A 25,080-nucleotide genomic window follows, 5' to 3' on the forward strand; every position below is an offset into this window, starting at 1 on the left:
CTTGCCATAATTGCGAGAAGCGGTTTCCAATTTTGCATGTACCATGTCTGAACCTGCATTCATCATCTTCAGTGTGAACATTTACTTGCCTTGAAGTAATTTGTTGAGCTTAGCATTTTTCTGTAATAATTAATGTTAAGTTGCTTAATGGCTAAATTTGAGGTTACTTTTCTTTCCGTTGGCCATTCAGCTGAACGTTCGTGTTATTTGAAACTCCTTAAATTTCTATGCATTTAAAGCCTTTTTTAAGATCAACACTGTGTTCCAAACTGCAAAAGAATTGAAGATGAATTCTAAAACTTCATCAGTCTGTTTATATCCACAATGAGGGGCAGGGTGAGAGAGCGAGACAGCGTATTTAGTTATTAGTTGAGACAGGATTACTAGGCGAGGCAAAGTCTGTGGGGTTGGCTTCGGATTGAACCAGGGCCACAAGAAAAGGGCTGGGTCGTGGCAATAGTGTAAGAATGATACCAAACTATGGGGTAAAGTTGTATTGGATGAATTAGTTTGTCACTGATTTGAAGTAATCGAGGGGGATGTAAAATATGTCCAACTTTGGATTGTTACAGGACTATGAAGAGAAGGTAAGCCAATGCGATTTGTAAAAGATTGATAGAGGGCTGTTGGGAAAGAGTGTGATTGTGTGGTTTAAGTTTTGGTTGATGCACAGGGACAGAGAAACAGGAAGAGAACATGAAGCTCAACAAACCTGTTGAAATATTAACTGTGATGACAGTAGACCATTATCTTAACTTCATCGACCCTTTAATGAACTAATATTGAAGCAATATTTTGTGGGATAGAGGTGTTCTACCACCCACGACCATCATTAGCCTGACAGTAGTAGTCGGGAAATTGCGAGAATGTATTTAAAAAGCATGCGATACCAGAACAATTAGAGAACAATGTTAGGATGTGGAAGAGTCAACATGGGTTTATGGACGGGAAAGCATGTTTGACAAACATATTGGAATTCTTGGAGGCTGTAACTAGTGGAATAGATGTTGGGGAACCAGTTAATGCAATGTATTCGGATTTTCAGATGCTTTTCGATAAGGTCCTGCACAAGAGGTTTTTAAGCACAATGAGAACGCGTAGAATTGTGGGTAATAAGCTAGCATGGATTTAGAATTTCTTACCAGACGGAAGTCAGAGAGCAGGAGTAAACGGGTCATTCTAAAGTTTTCAGGCTGTGACTAGTGAAGTATTACATGTATCAGGGTTTCAGGCTCAGCTATTCACAATCTATGTCAATGATTTAGATGTGAGGAGCAAACATCACATTTTCAAATTTGTTATAGGCCCAGAACTGCGAGTTGTAAGGAGGCTGCAAAGAGGATTCAAGGGGGTTTACGCAGGCAAAGAGAATAGGCAAGGGCATGGCAGATGGAATGTAATGTGCGTACAAATGTAAAGTTCACCATCTTTCGATAGGAGGGAAACAGGAATGCGAAGTATGTGCTAAATGGTGAGACATTGTGAACTGTTGATGTCCAAAGGGACCGGGGTGTCCTTGTTCATGAGTCACTGAAAGATAAAATAGAGGTGTGGCAAGCAGTTAGCTGGGCAAATTCCATGTTGGCCTTCATTGCAAGCGGATTTGAGGACTTGAGTAAAGATGTCTTGCTTGCAATTGTATAGAGCCTTGTTGATATCACACCTGCAGCATTGTGAAAGTTGTAGTCTCCTTACGTGAGTAAGGGTACACTGGCCATAAAGTGAGAGCAACGAAGCTTTACCCGACTGACTCCTGTACTGTCGAGACTGTCCTATGCGGGGAGATTGGGGAAACTGGCCCTGTGTTCTCTGGAGTTTAGAAGAATGCGGGGTCTAGAATCAGGTGACATAGTTGCAGAATAAGGGGAGGCCATTTAAGACTGAGATGAGGAGTAATTTCTTTATTCAGAGGTCGGTAAAAGTTTGGAATTCTCTGCCACAGAGGGATGTGGATGCTGATTCATTGAGCCTGTTCAAGAAAGAGATCGATAAGTTTTTAGATATGGAGACAACGAGGTATATGAGGATAGAGCAGGAAAGTGGCCATTTGGTGGAAGATCAGCCATCATCTAATTGAAGGGCTATGCAGGCTTGAGGGGCCGAATAGCCTACTGCTGCTCCTATTTCCAATGTTCCTAAGTTCTGACTCATGTTAAAAAATGCTCCCATCTCGACTGAACATCCCACCTCTGAGGTTAAGATTTCAGCAACGTGTCTGAAGCGCCCAATTCAGTGAAAACAAGTCCTCTATAGTGTTCCATTCTTTTCAAATACCAAACCATCAATCAAATCACCCCTTGATTTTTATATTCCTGAGAAGACAAATCTGATTTGTATCATCTCTGCTCATATTCTAAACATCGGAACGTTGGTAAACATTCTGCTGAATCTGAGAGATAAAGATTCCAATGTCAGTCACTTCTTTGTACGTTACTCTGCCCAGACCTATAGACAGTATCCCAGGTGTATATTAAGTACGGTTAAGCGTCGATGTAGTAAGACATCCTCCCTTCTATTTTATACCCCCTAGCTGTAACGGAAACATTATGTTGAGATGTATAATTATCCTTTGCGCACAACTCCTACATTTAATTGAATTGCATGTGAAGATCATTAAAATTTCTTTGCAACTGCAACATTCCTATATTTCCACCTGTCCAACCATGCGCAAACATTTCAGTTTAAGATCGAGAATTAAGGAACTCTCATATGCCTCCATTGAAACGCATATGTCACAGTTTCACTAGCTCCCTTAACCTATCACTGTCTCTTTGTAACTGTACGCTGCTCTGTGCAACAAAACTGTTTTCCATGGGAACATTTATATAAGTGATTCGCACTTATTTTCTTTCAGAATTCCAAATCTCACTTAAGTTCATTAGTCACTTCCTTCCAATGAGATAACACGCTATTATCCATAATGTCAGTCTTCCACTGCCAACCAATCACCTAAACAGATCAATGAAACTCTTTCCAATCTTATAGAACTTATTTATTTGTATTGTAATGGAGTTATAATAATGTTAATGGCATTTATTGTAAAAATGCTAACATGTGTGTCTATATTTGTCTGTGTGTGTGTGTGTGTCTGTGTGTGACTTAATTGAGTTAAAGGCAGCTGGTCTGAAGGCTTTGCTCTGTCAGGAAACAAGTTAGGGTTGCAATGTTAAGTAGCTAGATCTAAGAGGTAAAGGGAACATTTGCATTTTTAAATAAACCAGGCTAGATTATTTTCGAAGGAATGAGGTGAAACGTGTCACCTAACCAGGTGAAGCTCAGAAAAAGTGTATTTATTTTCCCCACAGATTACTGGTAAAATAAGTATTATGAGAAATTTTGTTATGATTAGGGAAGTAAAGCCCAAAGGCATAGTGAAACAATGGGAGTTTCCATTCAATAGGGAAACTATGTGTAAAGGAGCGACGGTTGTGTGTAAGGGTAGTCAATTTAAGATCTAATGAATGTGAGAAACCATCAACATCTACGCCTCAACATGCTGTCTACAAAGAACTGAATGTAAGGAAACTCTCTTTGAATTGGATTGTTCAGGGTATCATGATTCATTGTCTGGGTATGTTAAAACCCACGAGTCTTACTGATGCCTTAATAAAAGTGCAACTAGGGTTAGATTAATTAGGGGCTATTGAAGTTATCATAATAGGAACATGTTGATCTATGTGTGTATTTAAAGGTTTTTCTCAATTAATACAGGTTTAATTTAGTGTGGTAAGAAACATATAAGCCATGATAGTCTTATTGTTACTGAATTCAAAGCATGCAACTCGAAATGTATGCAAAATGCAGAACAAGTTGTGACAATTGTTTCACGTTTCCCTTTGGGATTTGAGCAGCTCAGCATTCACCATCAGCAGTGCCATAACGCAGTTGGAGGCCCTTTACCGGATAAGTTTGAAATTCTTTGATTGGGTTGGAGTTGCTGAATCTTCAGGTTACCAGTATGAGAAGCACTTTGGATTCATGAGTTGGTGTGAGCTTTTTTGAAGCAGTGAGGCTGCAATATGGCTTTGGCAGTTGCTCAGACATGTTTGGGGGTTGACGTTATAACTTCGGGCTGGTTTCCATAAGTTAATGGAATTGGTGGACAAATTACAATTGGGACAATCTGGATGGGCTAAAGAAGCAGATACAATTGAAAGTATAGCACAGCACTTAGTGTTGGAAGTGATAACTGACAGTTGTGAGTCAAAGCTAGAGGCCTTCCGTTCTGTTAGAAATGAAGAGGCTTGAATTTGAACAATCAAAGGAACTGAGAAAACCTGAATTGGAGGCAAACGAAAAGGAAAAAAAATTGGGAATGCAATAAAAAAGAAATTGGAACAGGAGGTAGAAGAAAAAGAAAGGGAAAAAGGGAGATTATTTCCAAAAAATTGAAATGCGAAAACTTGATCTCCGAGGGAAAAGTTAGCAATGGAGGAGAGAATGAAGGAAAGAGGCTGAGAGTATCGGCTTAAAAAACTGGATTTCAAAAATGAGACAGCGGATGCTGAGGAAAGTTCTGAGGATGAAATAAAACCTTTAGAATAAAACGCACTGAGGAGATTTTTATATTTTTACAAGCTCTTCCAAAGTTTGAGGAAAGGGATGTGGAAGCTTTCTTCATTTAATTTAAGAGGATAGCTAAAGAGATGGAATGATCACAGGGAAACTAGGCATTGCTGTTACAATCCAGGTTGGTGGGTAGAGCACATGAGGTTTATGCTTCACTTACAGAAGAAATGTCGGTGAAATATTCAGTGGTTAAAAAAAAAAGTTATATTGAGTACATGCGAGTTGGTTCCTGAGGCATACAGGCAGAAATGTGAGAATGTGAGAAAATAGCCCGGGGAAACTTATACTTGGTTTGGAATAGTAAAACAATGTATTTTGTATCGGTAGATACGAGCATTAAAAATAAAAAAGCAACATATTGCGCTCTTAGAGAGGTAATTCTATTAGAAGAACCTAAAGATTCAATTCGTTTGCTAGTGAAAACTCATGAGGAGGACCAATAGATTGAAACGGTAAGACAAGCAGCAGAGAAAGCTGAAGATTAAGAGTTATTCCATAGAGCTAAATATTTATTCATCACCGTTTTAAATCAGACAAAGATAGAAAGTGGGGGGAGGCGAAATAAATGTGGGCCATCAGGTAAGAGAAGGCGTAGGTGGAAATTCACTGGTCGTTTAATTCAGTGTAAAAAGAAGGGTGCTGAGGGTACAAGCAACATTCTAAATTTGGGCTGGATTCATTGTAGTCAAGTTGAGCATAGGAAATCTGTGTGCTGGAAATTGCAGGGAAAACCTGTTGGAATTATGTGTCCAAAAAATGCTGTGGGAGTAAAAGTACTGTGGGTTCAGAGGGTCAGGAACAGGAAAAAACAAGGTTTGTGTACACGTAAATCACGGACAAACGATGATATGTAAACAAGTGGGAATATGTTCACAAGTTACCCAAGAGAATTCGAACGATCAAGTTGCAGAAATGTTTAAAGATGTTGTGTGTGAAGGGGAACTCGTCCCATGTGTATTGGGAGAAGTAGGTAAAGATGTTAGAATTTTAAGAGGCACAAGGGCTAGTGAATCCTTAATGTTTTGGGATAGTGACATTTGTTCTTCAGAGGGAGTATTGCAGGAACAGGAGATATTATTCGAGAGCATGGAGATGCTAAACCTATTCCATTGTTGAAGTTAAATTTAAAGAGTAACTGGGAAGCAGGCGAGGTGATTGTTGGAGTGTTGGAAAAATGCCCATTGCAGGGGTTCAATTTATTGTGTGTAATGATATAGCTGGATCACAGGTTTGTATGAGGCCTATGATAGTGCAGCAGCCAATAAAAGCGTTTTCAACAGAGGTGATGCAGAATGGGCATCCTGGATTGTTTCCAGGTTGTGTGATAACGAGATAACAGGCTCATAGCTTCAAACAATAACAGGAAATTCAAAGGCACGGAAAAATGTGGAGATCCAATTAGATAACATGTTGTATGATAACATTGTTCACGACGAAAGTACAAAGGGGAAATGAGCTGAAGTGTTTAACTCAAAGATGTTGGTGAAGTTACAGGGAAAAAATGATATGTAAATAGAACATTTATTTCAGACAGCTGACTCAGAAACAGAGGCAAAATGTGTTCCAGAATGTTATGGGCCGTGTTTTAATGAGAGAACGGAGGGTGCTTCAACAAATGGGAGCTGGAGAGATGTGTATGAGATTGTAATGCCAATTGGATATAGAAATGAGTCTCTGAGGATAGCTCATGAAATTCCAAATGGGGGACGTTGAGGAATAAGAAACACAGAGGCGGAGAATAAAAGAACAAAAACAGAATTACCTCGAAATACTCAGTAGGTCTGGCAGCATCGGCGGAGAAGAAAAGAGTTGATGTTTCGAGTCCTCATGACCCTTCAGCAGAACTGAGTAAAGTTAGGAGAGGGGTGAAATATAAGCTGGTTTAAGGTGGTGGGGGTGGGGGGGTGGGTGGGGGGAAAGAAGTTGGGGGGTGTTGTGGTTGTACGGACAAGCAAGCAGTGATAGGAGCAGATAATCAAAAGATGTCACAGACAAAGGAACAAAGACGTGTAAAAGGTGGTGATATTATCTAAGAGAATGTGCTAATTAAGAATGGATGGCAGAACACTCAAGTTACAGCTCTAGTGGGGATGGGGTGGAAAGACTGACAGGGCATTACAGTTATAGATTTAAAAATAATGGAAATAGGTGGGAAAAGAAAAATCTATATAAATTATTGGAAAAAACAAAAGGAAGGGGGAAGAAACGGAAAGGGGGTGGTGATGGGGGAGGGAGTTCAAGATCTAAAGTTGTTGAATTCAATATTCAGTCCGGAAGGCTGTGAAGTGCCTAGTCAGAAGATGAGGTGCTGTTCCTCCAGTTTGTGTTCGGCTCCACTGGAACAATGCAACAAGCCAAGGACAGACACGTGGGCAAGAGAGCAGGGTGATGAGTTAAAATGGCAAGCGACAGGGAGGTTTGGGTCTTTCTTGCGGACAGACCGCAGGTGTTCCGCAAAACGGTCGCCCAGTTTACATTTGGTCTCTCCAATGTAGAGGAGACCGCATTGGGAGCAACGAATGCAGTAGACTAAGTTAGGGGAAATGCAAGTGAAATGCTGCTTCACTTGAAAGGAGTGTTTGGGCCCTTGGACGGTGAGGAGAGCGGAAGTGAGGGGGCGGGTGTTGCATCTTCTGCGTGGGCATGGGGAGGTGCCATAGGTGGGGGTTGAGAAGTAGGGGGTGATGGAGGAGTGGACCAGGGTGTCCCGGAGGGAACGATCCCTACGGAATGCCTCCAGGGGGGGGTGAACGGACGATGTGTTTGGTGGTGGCATCATGCTGGAGTTGGCGGAAATGGCGGAGGATGATCCTTTGAATGCGGAGGCTGGTGGGGTGATAAGTGAGGACAGGGGGGACCCTATCATGTTTCTGGGCAGGAGGAGAAGGCATGAGGGCGGATGCGCGGGAGGTGGGCCAGACACGGTTGAGGGCCCTGTCAACGACCGTGGGTGGAAAACCTCGATAAGGAAGAAGGAGGACATGTCAGACGAACTGTTTTTGAAGGTAGCATCATCAGAACAGATGCGACGGAGGCGAAGGAACTGAGAGAATGGGATGGAGTCCTTACAGGAAGCGGGGTGTGAGGAGCTGTAGTCGAGGTAGCTGTGGGAGTCGGTAGGCTTGTAATGGATATTGGTGGACAGTCTATCACCAGAAATTGAGACAGAGAGGTCAAGGAAGGGAAGGGAAGTGTCAGAGATGGACCATGTGAAAATGATGGAGGGTTGGAGATTGGAAGCAAAATTAATACATTTTTCCAGGTCCCGACGAGAGCATGAAGCAGCACCGAAGTAATCATCGATGTACCGGAGAAAGAGTTGTGGGAGGGGGGCCGAAGTAGGACTGGAACAAGGAATGTTCCACATACCCCATAAAGAGACAGGCATAGCTGGGGCCCATGCGGGTACCCATCGCCACACCTTTTATTTGGAGGAAGTGAGAGGAGTTAAAGGAGAAATTGTTCAGTGTGAGAACACGTTCAGCCAGACGGAGGAGAGTAGTGGTAGATAGGGATTGTTCGGGCCTCTGTTCAAGGAAGAAACTAAGGGCCCTCAGACCATCCTGGTGGGGGATGGAGGTGTAGAGGGATTGGACGTCCATGGTGAAGAGGCAGCGGTTGGGGCCAGTGAACTGGAAATTGTTGATGTGACGTAAGGTGTCAGAGGAATCACAGGGGTAGGTGGGAAGTGGACAAGGGGAGACAGAAGGGAGTCAAGATAACGAGAAATGAGTTCCGTGGGGCAGGAACAGGCTGACATGATCGGTCTGCCGGGTCAGTTCTGTTTGAGGATTTTGGGTAGGAGGTAGTAGCGGGCCATCCGAGGTTGGGCGACTATCAGGTTGGAAGCTGTGGGAGGAAGATCTCCAGAGGAGATGAGGTCAGTGACAGTCCTGGAAACAATGTCTTGATGTTCAGTGGTGGGGTCATGGTCCAGGGAGAGGTAGGAGGAAGTGTCTGCGAGTTGACGCTCAGCCTCTGCGAGGTAGAGGTCAGTGCACCAGACAACAACAGCACCACCCTTGTCAGCGGGTTTGATGACAATGTTGGGGTTGGAACTGAGAGAACGGAGTGCAGTAAGTTCAGAGAGAGACAGATTAGAATGGGTGAGAGGAGCAGAGAAATTGACACGATTAATGTCACGCCGACAGTTCTCAATGAAAAGATCAAGAGAAGGTAAGAATCCAGAGGGAGGGGTCCAGGTGGAGGGAGAATATTGGAGGAGGGTAAAAGGATCTGTTGAACGGGGAGAGGAATCCTACCCAAAGAAGTGAGCACGGAAATGAAGACGGCAGAAGAAGAGTTCAGCATCGTGCCGAGCCCGTAATTCATTAAGATGAGGGCGTAAGGGTATGAAACTAAGTCCTTTGCTGAGCACTGAACGTTCAGCAACGGAGAGGGGAAGGTCAGGGGGTATAGTGAATATACGACTGGGGCTGGGATTCGAAGATGAGGTGGGGACGGAGGGACAAGCAGGGGTGGATGGTCCTAGATGGGTGTTGGTGTCGATGAGTTGTTGGAGCTTGCGTTCCTTAGCACTTGAGAGAAAGAGAAAAAGTTTCTTGTTGAGGTGTCAGATGAAACGAAGAATAAAATGAAACTGGGGGCACACGCAGCTTTGAAAAAGGGTGCGGCGGTGCTGCTGGAGGGAGAGGTCGAGTGTGTTCATATGGCGGCGCATGGCACTGAGTGTGGATCTCAGAATGCGACGGGAACAGCAATCCGAGAAACGTTTTATGTCCCGGAGATACCTGTAATCCTGGGTGGGTTCGAAACAAGAGGGATGGAATTTCAGTTGAAATCCACGTGGGGTAAGTCGGAGATGGAGACAGTCACTGAGAAAGGAAATATGGCTGTGAAAGCGGGTTTTAATAAACTGCTTGTTTGGAGATTAAAAGAACTTGTTTTGGCCTGGATTGCATAGGGCTGCAGTCAAATTCTGTAGAACATTTAAACACATATCAGGTGATAGCGAAACCACAAGCAGTGATTAAGGCAACGCTTTAATTTCAATTCCATCCTTTGGAAAACATTTTACTAGGGCCATGATTGATCGTGCAGGACACCTCCCTATGAATAATAGTGGAAATCAGTAATAAATGACAATAATGAATGTGTCTACCAGGTTTACCAACACCCAATTGCACCTAGCAATTTAACTTGGTAACTGACGTGAGTGATATAGGTGTTGGGCCATGCAGCTCCAAGAAGATGACAAAGGAACTGACAAATAGAATACTTTACTCAGAAGTTGAATACACACCGGGGAAGATATTCAGTGATTGAAAAGGAAACTGAGTTTTGGTGTTAGCGTTGCAGCATGTTGAGATCTACGTTGCAAGCAATTCTTCAGAAACAATTGTTTATACAGACCATAATCCTTTAAAGTTTCTGGACAAATTTCGAGACAGAAGTGCAAGGCTATTCAGATGGAGTTTATTTAAATGACAGATTATGCATTTAGTATAAGATGGGTTAATAACAATGAAGCCATCTTTTTAAATTAAACGGTTAATTTTTTGAATGAGGTGGGGGAAGTCAGAAAGATGTAATAATGGTATTGGAATTTATTGTAAAATAGTGGTAGCCGTGTCGATTTGTGCCTGTTTGTGTGCCTCTGTAAGCCTTAATTGAATTAAAGGCAGCTGGCCTGAAGGCTTTGATGTGTCAGGAGAAAACTTAGGTTTGAGATGTTGAGTAGATAGATGTAAGACGTAAGGGAAACATTTGAATTTTTAGATAAGCCTGACATGATTGTTTTCAAAGGAGAGGTGAAACGTGTTACCTAGTCAGGTGAGGTTTAGAAAATGTCGGTTTATTTTTCCCAAAGATTATTGGGAAAATTAGTATTATGAGATTGTGTTTATGGTCAGTGAGATAAAGTCCAAAGACATAGTGAAACAATGGGAATTTGCATTCAAAGGAGGAAAAATTGAGAAAAAAGTATGAATGCGGGATGCATTTTAAGACCTAACGAATGTGAAAAGCTTTCAGCACCTACGCCTCAAGCTGCTGTCTACAAAAAAACTCAGGTTAAGGAAACTCACTTTGAATTGGATTGTTCAGGGTATCATGTTTATTTGCCTGGGCCCTTTAATGCCTATGTGTTTTACCGTTGCCTTAACGAACGTGTAACAAGGATTTAGGATAATTAGGGGTTTAGGCATTATCAGAGCATCAATTTGTAGATCTATGCATGAGTTTTAAATTTAGACAGCAGCTTGAGGCGTAGATGCTGAAGGCTTTTCACATTCCTTAGTTCTTAAAATGCCTCCCGCATTCGTTCTGTTTTCCCCTTTTTCCTCCTTTGAATGCAAATTCCCATTGTTTCACTATGTATTTGGTCTTTACCTCACTGAGTAATAAACAAAATCTCATAAACAGTTATTAATAACTGTTATAACTTTTGTTGGTTTTAAAAATGTAAACAATGTTAACATAATGGAATTGGCGGAGAAGCCTCTTATGGAAGCTAAGCAAATTCCATCAGAAATTTGATGGCTACATGCATAGGCATCCATATACTTGGAGCATAATTTACTTGTTAAAAAAAGAAACAATTAATTTATTTGCACATTTCCTACCTTTCCTGTGAAAATACAAGTCGGCTCTTTCTAATCATTTAAAATATCTCTAAGTGCAAAAATGCCACTATTCCTTCTTCATACGTTCCAATAAGAGATTTCAGACAGCAAATCTTAGATAAGACATCCTGAAAAACAGCCTCTTCCCCTTTCTATATACCTACATACCTGTCTGCCTATCTACCGACAGACCGACCAATCTCTGTCTCCATCTCGTTCATTCGTTCTCTCTATACCTTTATCCATAGTTCTCTCGCTCTCTCACATTGTCTGTGAGCTGAGCCTTGAAGAAAGATTGTTGATTCTCTGTCTTGGAAACAAATAATCTTTGTCGTTTGTTTGGATAGTTAATTCGTGTTTGTCATTTCCAGAGGGCACTAGACATTTGCTTATGTCAATTCCCATCAGTCTATTCAATATTTTATCGAACATGGCTTGTGTAATTTTCACCCTCTTTTGCTGTAGTAACTTGCGGTCCAAACCTTTGACCAATTATGTGACGATGATATTTTCCCATAATGGTTCGTGCAAAATTCGTGTGGCATCAAGGAGCCCTCGCAAAACTGGAGTCAAGGGGAATCAGGAGAGAAATTCTCCGTTGGTTGGAGTCACACCTGGCACAAATGAAGATGGTTGTGGTTGTTGGAGGTCAATTATCTTAGTTGCATGGCATCATTGCAGGATCTCCTCAGGGTAGTGTCCTCTGCCCAAACATCTTACGCTACTTCATCAATGACCTTCCTTCCATCAGAAGGCCAGAAGTGGTGATGTTCGCTGATGATAGCACAACGTACAGCATCATTCATGAGAGCTCAGATACAGAAGCATTCATGTCCGCATAAAGACGTGGACAACATCCAGGCTTGGGCTGACAAGTGGCAAGTAACATTCGCGCCACACAAGTGCCAGGCAATGACCATCACTAACAACAGAGTATCTCACGAATATCCATGTAATTTAATGGCATTACTATCGCTGAATCCCCCAGTAGCAACACCCCGGGGTTACCATTGAGCAGAAACTGACCTGGACTGGCATGCAAATACTGTGATTACAGGAGCAGACCTGGGGCTAGGAACCCTGCGGCGAATAATTCACTTCCTGACTACCAAGGCCGGTCCACCCTGTACAAGGCACAAGTCCAGATGATCATTTTTGTTGAAAATACAAACAACATAACACATTTATCTTCCACATTGAATGCCACCTCTAATTGTTCCTGCCACTTTTGCAATTATGTCTATCTGTCTCCCAATTTTCTATAAAAATGGAGATGCGTTTGCAGTTTCCAATCTAAGGGGGCAATCCCTGAACGGAGGGAGCTTTGGAAAATTGTAGCCAACTTACATATTATTTACTCACCTTCTTAAATAAGAGCTTTGGATAAAACCATCAGACATGGGGAATTGTTATTGTTTAGAGACATCGTCTTTTATAATATTCTTTCCTTTCTTACCTTTACGTTATCAGTTCAAGTCTTTGATATATTCCTGATGATCCTGGAATGTCAGCTGTACGATTTTCTTCCTATTCTGTTGGGATGTAAAAAGTAATTGTGTAAGCAGCCTGCCATATGCTTATTTTCGGTTGCAATATTACTCGCCTCTGTATTTCAAAAGGCTCGCATTTCTGACATAAATAAAGTATAAAATACGAACACACCCAGCCCAACTCCCACCTCCCAAGGTGTTTTTCTTCTTTGTTAATATATCCTTAGAGTTGCTCCTGTCTAGCTTTAATCAGTCAGCGAGGCAGAGAGTTAGAGGGGGAGGGGTAGATTGAGAGGCAAAGAGATAGATAGAGAGACTGATAGAGATAGAGAGAGATAGATGAAGAGAGAGACACAGAGAGCGCGAGATACTAGCAGATTTCAGGAAGACACAGACAAATTCTTGAAACTTGTAGACATATGGGAAAAACACAATAATGCAAATAAGTGCCAAGTGCTGCAGTTCAGGAATTAAAATCGAGAGTATAATTTAAATTCAACTATTTTGACGGGGTCCCACGGGAGATGTCCCTGGGCGTGTAGAAGTTACGAGACGTTGCTAATCCCTTTAAAAATGTGTATTGGATGATTGGTTTTGGATAAGCAGCATTAACGTTGAAAAAAATAATCAGACTGACTTGATTTTGATCTTTACAAATATGTTGTTTGGCCTCAACTGGATCATGGTTCACTATTCTGGGTACCGCCCTTTTGGAGGGATGTCATGAACCTGAGGCGGTGGGGGGAGTCGGGGAGGAGAAAAGTGTTACTAGGACGATGCCAGGGAGAATAATAGAGATATTTCAAAGGTTAGAATTGAATTTGGACTTTCTCTTCTTATCCCAATTAATGGGAACGCTAATAGAGGCATTCAAAATTATGAGAGGTTTTGATAAAGCAGCTAGGGATAAATTATATCTTCTGTCAAGTGGATCGGTAATCGGAGGTCACACATTGAAAATAATTTTCAAAATAAAGAAAGGAGAACTTTACTTTCTCACTGGCACTTGCTGAGACCCGGAAGACACAAACTGTAGAGATGGTGGAATTATATTTTGATAGAATATTTGTTTTTAAATGACATGGGCACGTACCAAGGGAGGGCGAAATTGCAGGTTCATTAGAGCAGAACTGGGATGAATTGTTAAAATGGAGTGCCCTTTCAAACAGCAAGCATGGGCATGGCGGGCTGAATGACCTCCTGTTGTGCTGTAATTTCTATCCTTCAAAGAATCCATTCTGCATTTGAATATTTCTCGCCTTCTGAAATAATTGTAAGATCTTTCCGGGTTTAGGTCCATAGCAATAACATTTTTAACTTGCAATTTTCTTTCGTGCTTCCCTGTTGCAGTTATTATCATCCCATTCACCTTCCTTTGTCTCAATTTTGTCTCCTCCAGCCCCGTTGATGTAGGTTATTCCTTTTACTTTATGTGACCGATAGAGTGCTCCGAGGAAAGAATGGATTGATAGCTGAGACTGGGATTGATACAAGAATACGGGGAGAACATGGACAGTGCTATTATGCTAAAATGACGCAGCATTATGAAGAAAGGCCTGAACAGCAGGAGGAGGTTGAGATTAATACGGGGTCCGGGGGCAAAGGAGGATCGTATGGATTAGTCTGGTATTCATAGGGATTTTGTAAAGGTTGGGCAGTGCAATTGAAGCCACGTTGATAAGTTCCTCAGGGTAGTGTCCTAGGCCCAACCATCTTCAGCTGCTTCATCAATAACCTTCCTTTCATCATAAGAAGTGGGGATTTTCGCTGATGGCTGCACAATCCTCAACACTATTCGTGACTCCTCAGATACCGAAGCAGTCCATGTCCAAATGCAATCAGATCTGGACAATATTCAGGCTGGGGCTGACAAGTGGCAAGTAACACTCACAACATACAAGTGCCAGGCAATAACCATCTCCAACAAGAGAGAATCTTATCATCACCCCTTGCCATTCGATGGCATTACCATCACTGAACCCCTCCTCTTTCAACATCCTAGGGGTTACTATTGACCAGGAACTGAACTGAACTAACCAGGTAAATGCTGTGGCTGCAAGTGCAGTTCAGGGGCCAGGAAGGTGCGGCGAGTAACTCATCTCCTGACTCCCGAAAGACTGTCCACTATCTACAAGGCACAAGTTAGGAGTGTGGTGGAAGACTCTCTCCACTTGCCTGGATGAGCGCAGTTCCCACAATATTTAAGAAGTTTGACACCATCCAGGGCAATGATTGGCCCCCCATCAACAAACATTCAACCCTTCCACCACCAACGCAAAGTGACAGCAATGTGTAGCATTTACAAGATACACTGCAGGGTCACACCAAGGCTCATTGGACAGCACCTTCCAAACCTAAACTCCTGGAACTCCCTCCCTGACAGCACTATGAATGCACCTTCACCACAGGGACTGCAGCAGTTCAACAAGGAGGCTTACTTCCTCCATCCCAAAGGCAATTAGGGGTGGGAAGTAAATGCTGGCCTTGCCAGTGACACACACACCTCATGAATTAATTTTTAAAAATCTGAGAGGAGAGGGTAAGTAGACGATATTTTGAATTGATATATGTATATGGGGAGAGACATTGCCATTAGGATTATTTTGGGATTTATACAGGACGATGTGGATATTGTTGGAGCTTTAGTTTCGGATTGTTACAGTATTATGGGGAGAGTGGAAAGTGATGTGATTTCATGATTATTACGGGCTATGTGGCAAACAGCACAGTGTGATTCATTGAGAATTGGAGACGATCTATTGGAGAGATCATGGGCAGCAGGGAGAGATTTTGATTGTCAGAAGAAAATGGCTAAAGATCGAACTGGTGACATTAGTGTGGGACTGAGATCGAGCCAGCGGGGCAATGCGCTTATATTTGCATAAACAGGAGGCTACGGGGATGTCGTGTGCTTTTGAATTTTTTTCAGGATTGATGCAGACGTATGGAAAGGCCTTGTCGATGACTTTGTTTCTGGATTGATCGCGATCACTGAAGCAAGAACAAGTCAAGGGGATTAATTTAGGACTGTTACCTGGCTATGAGGAGAATGTGAGAAGCGAAATGCAAACTGGGTTGAGAGAGGACACAAGGAGCGGGTGTTAGTTTTATCAACCTACTGGGCTAAGGAGATACAGCGAGGCTGTGGGGTTGCCTTGTGACTGATACAAGGCTATGACAGACCGATGGTTAAAGCCTTTAATGAGGAATGATACGGACTATGGAAAGTGAGCAGGGCCTTTGTGATTTGCTTACGATTGTTACCTGACTATGGAGAGAGAATAAACGGTGTGTTTAGTTTGTGATTGATGCATGATTACAGGAAAAGTGCTATTCAGTGAGAATATTTAGAGGAATGATACAAGACCACAGGAGCAGTGGCATCCCTGAATAACGGTACAGCACAATGGAAAGAGAATGGTGTTGCTCGAGAATTGTGCAATACAATAGAGAGAGAGAGAATGAGAATGCTGCTGGACAATGTTAAAGGCCGTGACAGTGAGATTAACTTTAGATTTGTGCAGGCGGGACAGTGAACGTAGCATCGAATTCATACTGGGAAACGGGGAGGGCAAGGGAGCAATGTGACGAGTTTTGAATTGATACAAACCTATAGGGTAAGACGTGGCAGTGAATGTAGTTTCGGGTTAGCACAGGGCTATTGGCAGAGTGTGTGTCACTGGATCAGTGCTGAATTGGTACCGAATTATGGAGTACAGACATTTCAGGAAAATTAATAAATGATTTCGAGAGGGACAGTTGGGGATAGTTTTCCTTTGATACATATGAAGATAAGAACTGGAGTTGGCCATTCAATCTTTAGAGTCTTTGCTGCCATTCGAGATCATACCTGATATGTACTAAAAACCTGCATACATGTTGTGGCCAAAAAAACAAAAATGCAATCTCTCACGAGAAAAAAAAGTACAATTGATCTTAGATTTTAAATTATTGACTGAGCTAGCTGGTATTGCTGTCTTTGGGAGAGAGTTCATCACCTCTACCACAATTTTCAAGAAAACGTTTCTGACCAATACCAAAGGTCATATCCACTTTTTCGCACATGTCCCCATCTGCATAAAACAAAATTGTTTACCGTTATCTGGTTTGTCCAGTAAGTTAAAAAACACTCAATTTACCCCTTGCCCTTTTCTGTTCCACTGTATACAAAATCAGTTTATAGAATTTTGCTCATGTTGCAAAACTGTAAGGGCTGTTAACATTCAGGTGAATCTGCAATGCGCTTCATCTATGGTCAATATATTTATCATTCTTGGCCATTTCAAAGGGCCTTACGCAGTGCTCTAGATGTATTCGTGGAAGGGATTTATGTTGCTGCAGAAAAACATGCAGTCTTTATAGTCTAGTTGTGCTGTGATTAAAGGCTATTTTTCATTGCCATTTGTTGTTTCTTTTCACGCATGACTACGAGATTTTAGTGATCTGTGTACAGGTTTCCTATCTTTTGGGAGTCACACTTCCTTGAATTTCTTCACTTCAGAACTACTGGGAGGATTTTTTTTATACTTCCAAAATACCTGCACTCGCATTTGCCGAAGCTCGAATTCATCTACCACAGTTTCTCTCATTCACATGAACGATCAATGCCCCTTTGCAATTCTATACTGTATCTACTATACTTACTATGTATGGCTGGAAATTGTGTTATTAAAATGAGGTGCATAGATAGGGTAGACACGAAGGAAAGTTTCCTCTTGGTGGAGGGATCAATAACTAGGAGGCATAGATTTAAGGTGAGGGACAGGAGGTTTAGAGGGGATCTGTGGAAGGATTTGTTCACGCAGAGGGTGGTGTGAATCTGGAACTCACTGCCTGAAAGGGTGGTAGAGGCAGAAACGCTCATAACATTTAAGAAGTATTTGGATGTGCACTTGTGATGCCATGGCATACAAGGCTATGGGCCTAGTGCTGGAAAATGGGATTAGAACAGTTAGGTACTTGTTTGACCGGCGCAGAGTCGATTGGTCGAAGGGCCTTTTTCTGTGCTGTAGACCTCTATTACTCTATGTCTCTAAAATGATGATGCATATGGTGAATAGTTGAGACCCAGAAAAGAGGTCACGTCCACTGAAATCTGAGTACACATCCGTTAGGCCTGCATTCTGACTTCGACTGCCTCACTAATGTCCTAAAATAAGGTCAACAACTTCACTTTAATTTCACTGACATTAATATTAGCCTGAAAGTTTTTTTTTCTCTCATGTGCATTTAAACATTTTGTAAATTATTCCAGAAAGCCAGATAAACATTATCAATAGGCATTACTCTGTCCAGTCCGTTAGCTGTTTCCAATCGTTTGTATTAAAATTGTCGTTTAGTTTTGTAGAAATTGAGTACTGCTGAAAAGAAGAGACATACTTTTGTTTGGAGTAAGAGATAGTTTAAGTAATTTACGTTTTTATTTTGGTTGTTAGGAATGATTTTTAACTTTAATGTTTAAGTTTGACTTGTATTTCTGTATCTGTGCGTTAAGAAAAGGTCAACTTTAGATTTAGTTTCATTTTAAAAGGTCCCTGCACTTCTAGTGAGAGTTTTAAGACTGTTGCAGGTAAGTTAAACAAAAAAAGGTAAACAAACTAGGCTGCTGACTAGCAACAGGTGTCAAGAGATGCTGGTCCCTCCCACAGACACAAACACAGGAGATATTGCAAACAACAGTTTGATTTCGATGCTGTTGGAGTTAAGTTGGTTTTGAAAGTAGCTGCCAGGAGAGACGGGAGCAAAGGGAACAGATAGCCAGTCCCAAGCTAAAGAAAACAAAAACAAAATCGAGGGGTTTGGAACAGGAGATAGACCCAAGCAACATTCCAGTCAAAGGATTGTTAGGAACCTGGAAAAGGTTATGTTAAGTTAAGTTAAGAGTAAATGGCAGAAGGAAAGGCTCCAACCCACAGGCTTAAAGAGGTAAAAGCTGCAGGAAGTAGATTTAAAGCTTGAACAGCTTGCAAGAGGCTAGAAGGTCCAAAGAGACGGCTGAAGGTCTGTACCTCTTTGCTATGGGCATGTGAAGCAGCGGTGCACTGTTGACAGCTGAGTCGCTCAGGGAGGGTGCGTGGAAGAAAACTTGAATTCATGTGGTGACCCAGTGGAGAGGAATGTCGGAAGGAGAGCTCGAAATACTGGAGGTGAACCATTGTGAAAGGCGTCTGAGAGAAAGCTTTGGTTTGGGAGAAGATTCCAAAGCGAGTTTTTCGAGAGTGGAGATTGGAAGCCCTCGTTTTGAAAGAAGGGGTTTGGTGAGACCAGTTGGCTCACAGAATAACAACTGCCTTGGGGGAGTTGAGGAGAGATCCATAACAGCTGACTGGGGTGGCATCTATCACTTGGTTTCAGAGTGTTGTGTGTCTGACCACAGGTCGCCTATTGAATTACATGGACTGTGTACCTACTTGTGTTAGCCTTACAAATCTGTATAAATCTATAAATGTATAGTTGTGGGTGCAGTATTTTAATACATTTTATCTTTTCTTGTTTAATAAATGTTTTCTTGTTTTATTAAAAGTCCATTAGCTGACTCAGGTGACTCTGTTCAGTAGCTGTTGTCTACGTATCTAAACAAACAAATGAAAGTCAGGATTGATCAAGCTGGGTTCCACCCTGAGATCATCCATGTCCAGGGGTAACCTCGGCTGGGATCGTAACACTATCAAAGCTTTTAATCTTACACTCATCAGGACAGAGGTCCGGCGAGAAAGAGGAGGGGGAGGGGGAAGAGTGAGAGGGTGAGAGACCAGAGGGAAGGGGTGTTAGATTATTTTGCAACGCCAAGGACAGTGGAATGACTTACTGGTAGTTCCGGGGCTATGGGAAGCGAGTGGAGTAACTGATTAGTTTGGGATTGTTATAGCACTATGGGAAGAGAGCAGGACATTGGGATTTATCTGTGAATGCTGCTGGGCTATCGAGGAGAGAGCAGCAGCAGGAAGAGTTTGGAAACGATACGAGGCTAATGGAATAACGCAGGGCAATGGAACCATTCTGGGAACGTACACAGGTATACGATGTGAATGTGGGGCAGAGGAATTACTTTGTAAGTGATACAGGGATAAGGGGGCATGGTGGGGCAATGGGATTCGTTTTGGAATTGATTCCGGGCTAGGGGGAGGACTGAAGTATTGTGATCTGCAAGAGAAGTTAAGGGTTATTAAGATGTAAGCAAGAAGTTGAAGTTTTTGCCATAATGATATCAGTCAGGGCCTTGTTGAATGACGCAGCCAATCCGGCCTATTTCTGTTCCAATTATGATATTATGACTGAAATCAGTTTTGGTTGATATGGAGCTGCGAGGACAGGGAGGCGTAGTGGAGTTGGTTTGGCATTGATGCAGCGCTACGGGGAGAGACAGACAGTGGGGCTACTTTGTATTTGATACAAGCTATGAATGGAAAGTGGAACATTGAGATTATTCTGACATTGTTGCAGGAGGGAAAGGAAAACTATTGGAATCGTTTGCAGATTGTTACTGGGCTACGGAATAAGAGCGGGACACAAGGATTGGTTTGAGTTTGATAAAAGGATATGGGGAGAGACCGTGGCAGTGGGATTACTTGACATTGATACAGGGCTATGAGGAGATTGTTGCCCAGTAGGATTAGTCTGAGATTGATAAATCGTTGTGTGGAGATAGGGGGATAGTAGGAGTCTGTTGGGGATTGATACAAGATGACGGATAGGGAGTGGGGCAGTGGGATAATTTGCGCTTGATACAAGGTGTTGGGGAAGGAGCGAAGCATTTGATTAACTTGGGATATATTCAGGGCCACTGAGAGAGACTGCGGGATTGGAATTAGTTGTGTAATCACATAGAGCTTCGGTGTGAAGGCGGAGCAGAGAGATTGGTTTAGAAATTATCCAGATGGTGAAACGGGCATTGAGATTGGTTTGGGAATGATAGCGGGTCAAGAGTAGGGAGCAGGAAAGGCAAATTACTTTTGGGTTTGATGGGTTTTAGAGGGGAAGTGAACAATTTCGGGATAGGTCCAGGGCTCGGGGGATGCAGTCTTGTGGTGGGATTGGTCTGTGATTTTTGTAGAGCTACCGGGACAGCACAGGGTAGTGAGATTTATCTATGAAACATATGAGCTTTAGGTGAGAGCGCAGCATTGGAATTAGTTTGGAAATTGTACAGAACTGCATTAGAGAGAGAAAGGTAGTGTAGTAATTTTGGATTGATAGATGAAAATGCAGGGAGTGTGTAGCATTTGGGATGAGTTTGGGATTGATGGAGAGGAGGGGAGGGAGAGACCGATGGAATGAATTTGGGAGTGATACATTTCTATTTGGAGAGATAGGGGCACTGGGTCATTTTTAGCATTTGGCGAGAGATTGAAGCATTGTGATGAATTTAGCCGTGATGAAACTCTATTGGGTGAACACAAAGCCGTGTGGTTAGTTTAGAAATGCAACAGCGCTCTGGTGAGGGAGCAAATATTTTAATTAGCTTGGGGATGATACGGAGTCAAGGGTAGGCGCAGGGAAAACATTGTTTTGGAATTGACGTAGTGCTAAGGGGAGGGAATGGGGGAGTGGGATTACTTCGGGATAGGGCCAGGGACACGGAGAAGGAGTGCAGTAATGGGATTAGTTTGGGATTGATGTTTAGTTCCGAGGAGAAAACAGAGAAGTGGGTTTAACCTGGGAATGCCTACGGATAAGTTCAGAGCAGTGATATTAGTTTAAAGATGACAAAAGACTAACTGAAGAAGGCAGAGCAACGGGATTTTAGGAAATTGATGTACGTATATGGGAGAGACTATTGCACTTTGGGTCGACAAAAGAGTTAAGAGTTAACGTGGGCAAGCAGGAAAGGGCAGTTATTGTCACAATCATATCAGCCATCATCTTGTTGAATGGTGGAGCAAACTAGAGGGGCCGAATGGCCTATTCGTGTTCCTATTTCTTTTGACATTATGATTTGGATTAGTTCAGGTTGATACAGGAGTGTGGGGAGAGATAGGAGTAGTGGAATTGGTATTTCATTGATGCAGGGCTGCAGAGACAGGTAGCAGTAAGTTTGTGATTGAATAAGGTTTATCGGGAGAGACTGGGGCAGTAACATTACTTTGGCAGTGATATGTGGGGATAGAGTGACTGGAGGACGAATTTGGGACTGGGAGAGGGCTATGGGGATAGGGTGGGGCAGTGGGTTTAGTTTGGGATGGTTCCAGTACTATGGAGGCTTGGAGAAGCAGTGGGATGACATTGGGTGTGATACAGATCTATGGGTGGAGACCAATACTGTGGGATTATTATGGCGTAGGCACAGGGCTATCGGGAGCCCGGGGGCAGTGGAACCATTTTGGCTTTGGCACAGGGCAATAGGGATAGAGAGGGAAAGTTTATCTATTTAGCATTGATACAGAGCTATTGGGAGAGCGCGGGGCACTAAGGCTATTTTGGCGTTGGTACAGAATTTTGGGGCAAGTGCAACACAGTTGGATTAGTTTGGCAGTGATATAGAGTGACGGCGAGGGAGTGGGACAGTGAGCTATTTTGTAATTTATACAAGCATATGGAGAGACAGTGAAGCCTTGGGATTGGTTTAGCATATATACAGGGACACGGAGAGTAGAGAGAGGCATTGGGGTTAGCTTAGTAATGATGGAAGGTTTTGGAGTGAAGACGGGCCAGAAAGGTTAGTTCAGGAATGTTACTGGGCTATGGTGAGGGACCAGACGTCGAGATTAATTCATGAATTGATACACAGCTATTGGGAATTCACGGGACAATGGGATTTGTTTGTGAATAGATACAGGACTATGGGAGGTAGCAGAGCAGTGCAATGGGTACGGATTTTTGCCATTGTTGAGAATAGTTAATAACATTTTTTCCGACTGCATTGTGTTTATGTTGGCAGCAATTAATGGTTTCTCAGTCAGTTTCCTGTTTTGCTGAACAGTGAGTAACCATGGAAACCGTTCACCGCCACTATCAGTAGCAGGCAGATTTCCTCAGCAGCCTCTCTGTATTTCTTAAAACTCCCAGTATCAGAAAGGAAGCGATTAATCATTCTAAAGCAATCCGAGACATTTAACGGCCACGTTGTGCATTATAACAGCGAATCAGAAAAAATAAAACTGTTTCATAAAATTGCTGATGAGAATGTGGACGATGTGAATTGATAATATTACTGAGACATGTGTGGGTTTATACTGAACCTGCAGCGTTCCACTGTCTTCAATGTATTCCAAAGCTGCATCTCGCACAATCTGACATTTCATTTCCTAAATCATTGCTGCCCGGTCTAGTTCACTGCCTTTGCTCGGCATGGGTTTATTCTGCGGTGGGGAGAACAAAGTGCAACAGGTAATAGTTTTGCCCAGCAATTTCTTTCTGACTGATACTGTCGCACAGACATTCGTGGAAGAACAAAGACAGACCTGTCCAAGTTTCAAGTTCAATCATAACATCCAATGCAACCCATTCAGCAGGGGATAGAAAAACCTCCGAAACATATGAGATGTTGCGAGAATCAGCATCAGCATCAGCATCATCATTATCATCTTATTATTGTTAGCATTATGATTATCAATAAGATTCTCTCTATAACAATAATTATTATTAACAAAATGAAAATCATCATCATTATCATTAAAATTATTATCATTACCGCTACCCTATCATTAATATAATCATTGTTGTTATTATTCTTGTTATATTTCCCATTACTAACATTATTATTGTCATGGTCATTATCATTGACAATAAAATTAATATTATGATTATCATAATCATGATCAGTATTATCAGTATTGTTAAAGTTAACATTGTCATTACCTTTCTTGTTATGTTTCATATTATTGTGCACACGACCAGCTCGGGCCAGAACACGGAAACACCTGCCGTGAACAAGAAACTGTAACTTCACCGGTGCTGCGATAATTTGTTAAGCTTTACAGAACATTTCACAATTATCGACTGTAAAATTGCGACCATTTTTCACCACGCTGACATATGCGAGAAATTATTTTATTTTTACCGTGTTCCTGGTATTCCGCAGTCATCAATTATTTACGTTCGCCCCTCTTGTGCTCACTGGTTGGAGAAATGGCCCAACATTTGTCTGGTCAAAGTAAGCCGCACTTTGCTGGCACCTGCCGGCGCTGGCTTGTTATTACAGTTCATGAACAGGTTGGTGCGCCTCTGGCGGGTGGAATAGTTGTTGCCCATTACAATCTCCAATCACGCAGGAGGAACAGGTAAATTCATGAAGCCCGAGAAACTCGGAGGCTTTTTCAAGCGCCCTCCAGCGGCGTAAGTTACGCTTGGCCAGACAAAGAAATGGAAAGCAAGGTGGAGTTTGATAAGAAGAAGCGGTATGACACAGTCTTAAATACGATTTAAAACACTCAAATAGACCAATTGGGTAAACAGCTCTGAGCTACTGTTTATGATTCCCGTAAAGCTCTTCGACTTTACTTCATCTCACTGTTTCAACAGATCCTCTATTCCTTTCTCGCTCAAGTGTCTACCTATAATCCCTTTAACGACACCCCATTCTATTCGTCTCAATTATATCTTGTGGCAACACGTTTCGCACTGTTATCAGTCTCTGGCTGTATCTGATTCTCCTGAATACTCTATAGGACTTGAAAATGGCTGTCTAATGATTTAGGCCTTCGTTTCGAAAAGTTTACTTGAACAAAAATTGGAATCATATCTTTATATCTACTCTTTCTAATTTTAAACTTAAAGACAGGGCAGTTCACATTAGTCTCCTCACTAAAGCAAAGTTTCAGAGCGTTTGCATACTTATTGTAAAATAACGATCCAGAAATAAACCTGAGAGTTTTATCAATTGTTTAAAGTCACTGTTCGAGAATGAAAAATAAATACAAGTGTTGCTGAATAAGAGGCATGCTTTCGAAGTTGTCCGTCTTGCCCTCATCAGGATAACTGCACCACTTAAACCAGTAGTAAATACACTTACAAGTTAACTTGCATGAGAAGAGATTGCTGATTGATTAGGAATTGTGCTCTGATTGCTAGAGCAGTTGCCATGGGTGATGCAGCAGAGAAAAGTTAACTGTTAACTGCCAAGCTTCTTGTTTCACATTCAAACAAGGCAGGTCGACTCTGATTGTTAAGGCATCGTCATGGGGAATGAACCTGGGAATCGCGGTGCCCCAAGCTTATTCATTGTTTGGAAATGGCGTTATTCGTACACATGCTACTTCACTCTGCAAAGGACAGGGCCTGTGTGTGAATATATGTGGATTCTAACATGCGTCAGTGAGCCAGACTGCGAACCTGACTGACAATCTTAAATTGGTTTTCAGTGCAATTCTTAGCACAATCAGGATTGTTTAGCAAGTGCTGTTCAATCGCGGAATCACATATAATGTTGGACAGGATGTTTTCAGTTTTGCAAGCTCGGGCTAGCTGGGTACAGTCAGTACTTTGCCTGCTGCGACAAT

The 25,080-nt window shown here is 42.2% G+C and overlaps 1 protein-coding gene and 1 long non-coding RNA gene across 2 annotated transcripts in view; one reads left to right on the forward strand and one right to left on the reverse strand.

Moving 5' to 3' along the window:
• LOC144698497 (uncharacterized) overlaps positions 1-25,080 on the forward strand; it is a 757,701-nt gene that overhangs the window by 678,825 nt on the left and 53,796 nt on the right. The window lies entirely within an intron of this gene.
• LOC144697635 (uncharacterized) lies at positions 12,612-23,711 on the reverse strand. Its single transcript, XR_013580412.1, has 3 exons — positions 23,643-23,711; positions 22,822-22,941; positions 12,612-12,685 (listed from the first exon to the last, which is right to left on the reverse strand). It is a non-coding gene; the product is annotated as an uncharacterized LOC144697635 (long non-coding RNA).

This window comes from Cetorhinus maximus, chromosome 23, assembly GCF_964194155.1.
Source record: "Cetorhinus maximus chromosome 23, sCetMax3.hap1.1, whole genome shotgun sequence".
Lineage (NCBI taxonomy): Eukaryota > Metazoa > Chordata > Chondrichthyes > Lamniformes > Cetorhinidae > Cetorhinus > Cetorhinus maximus.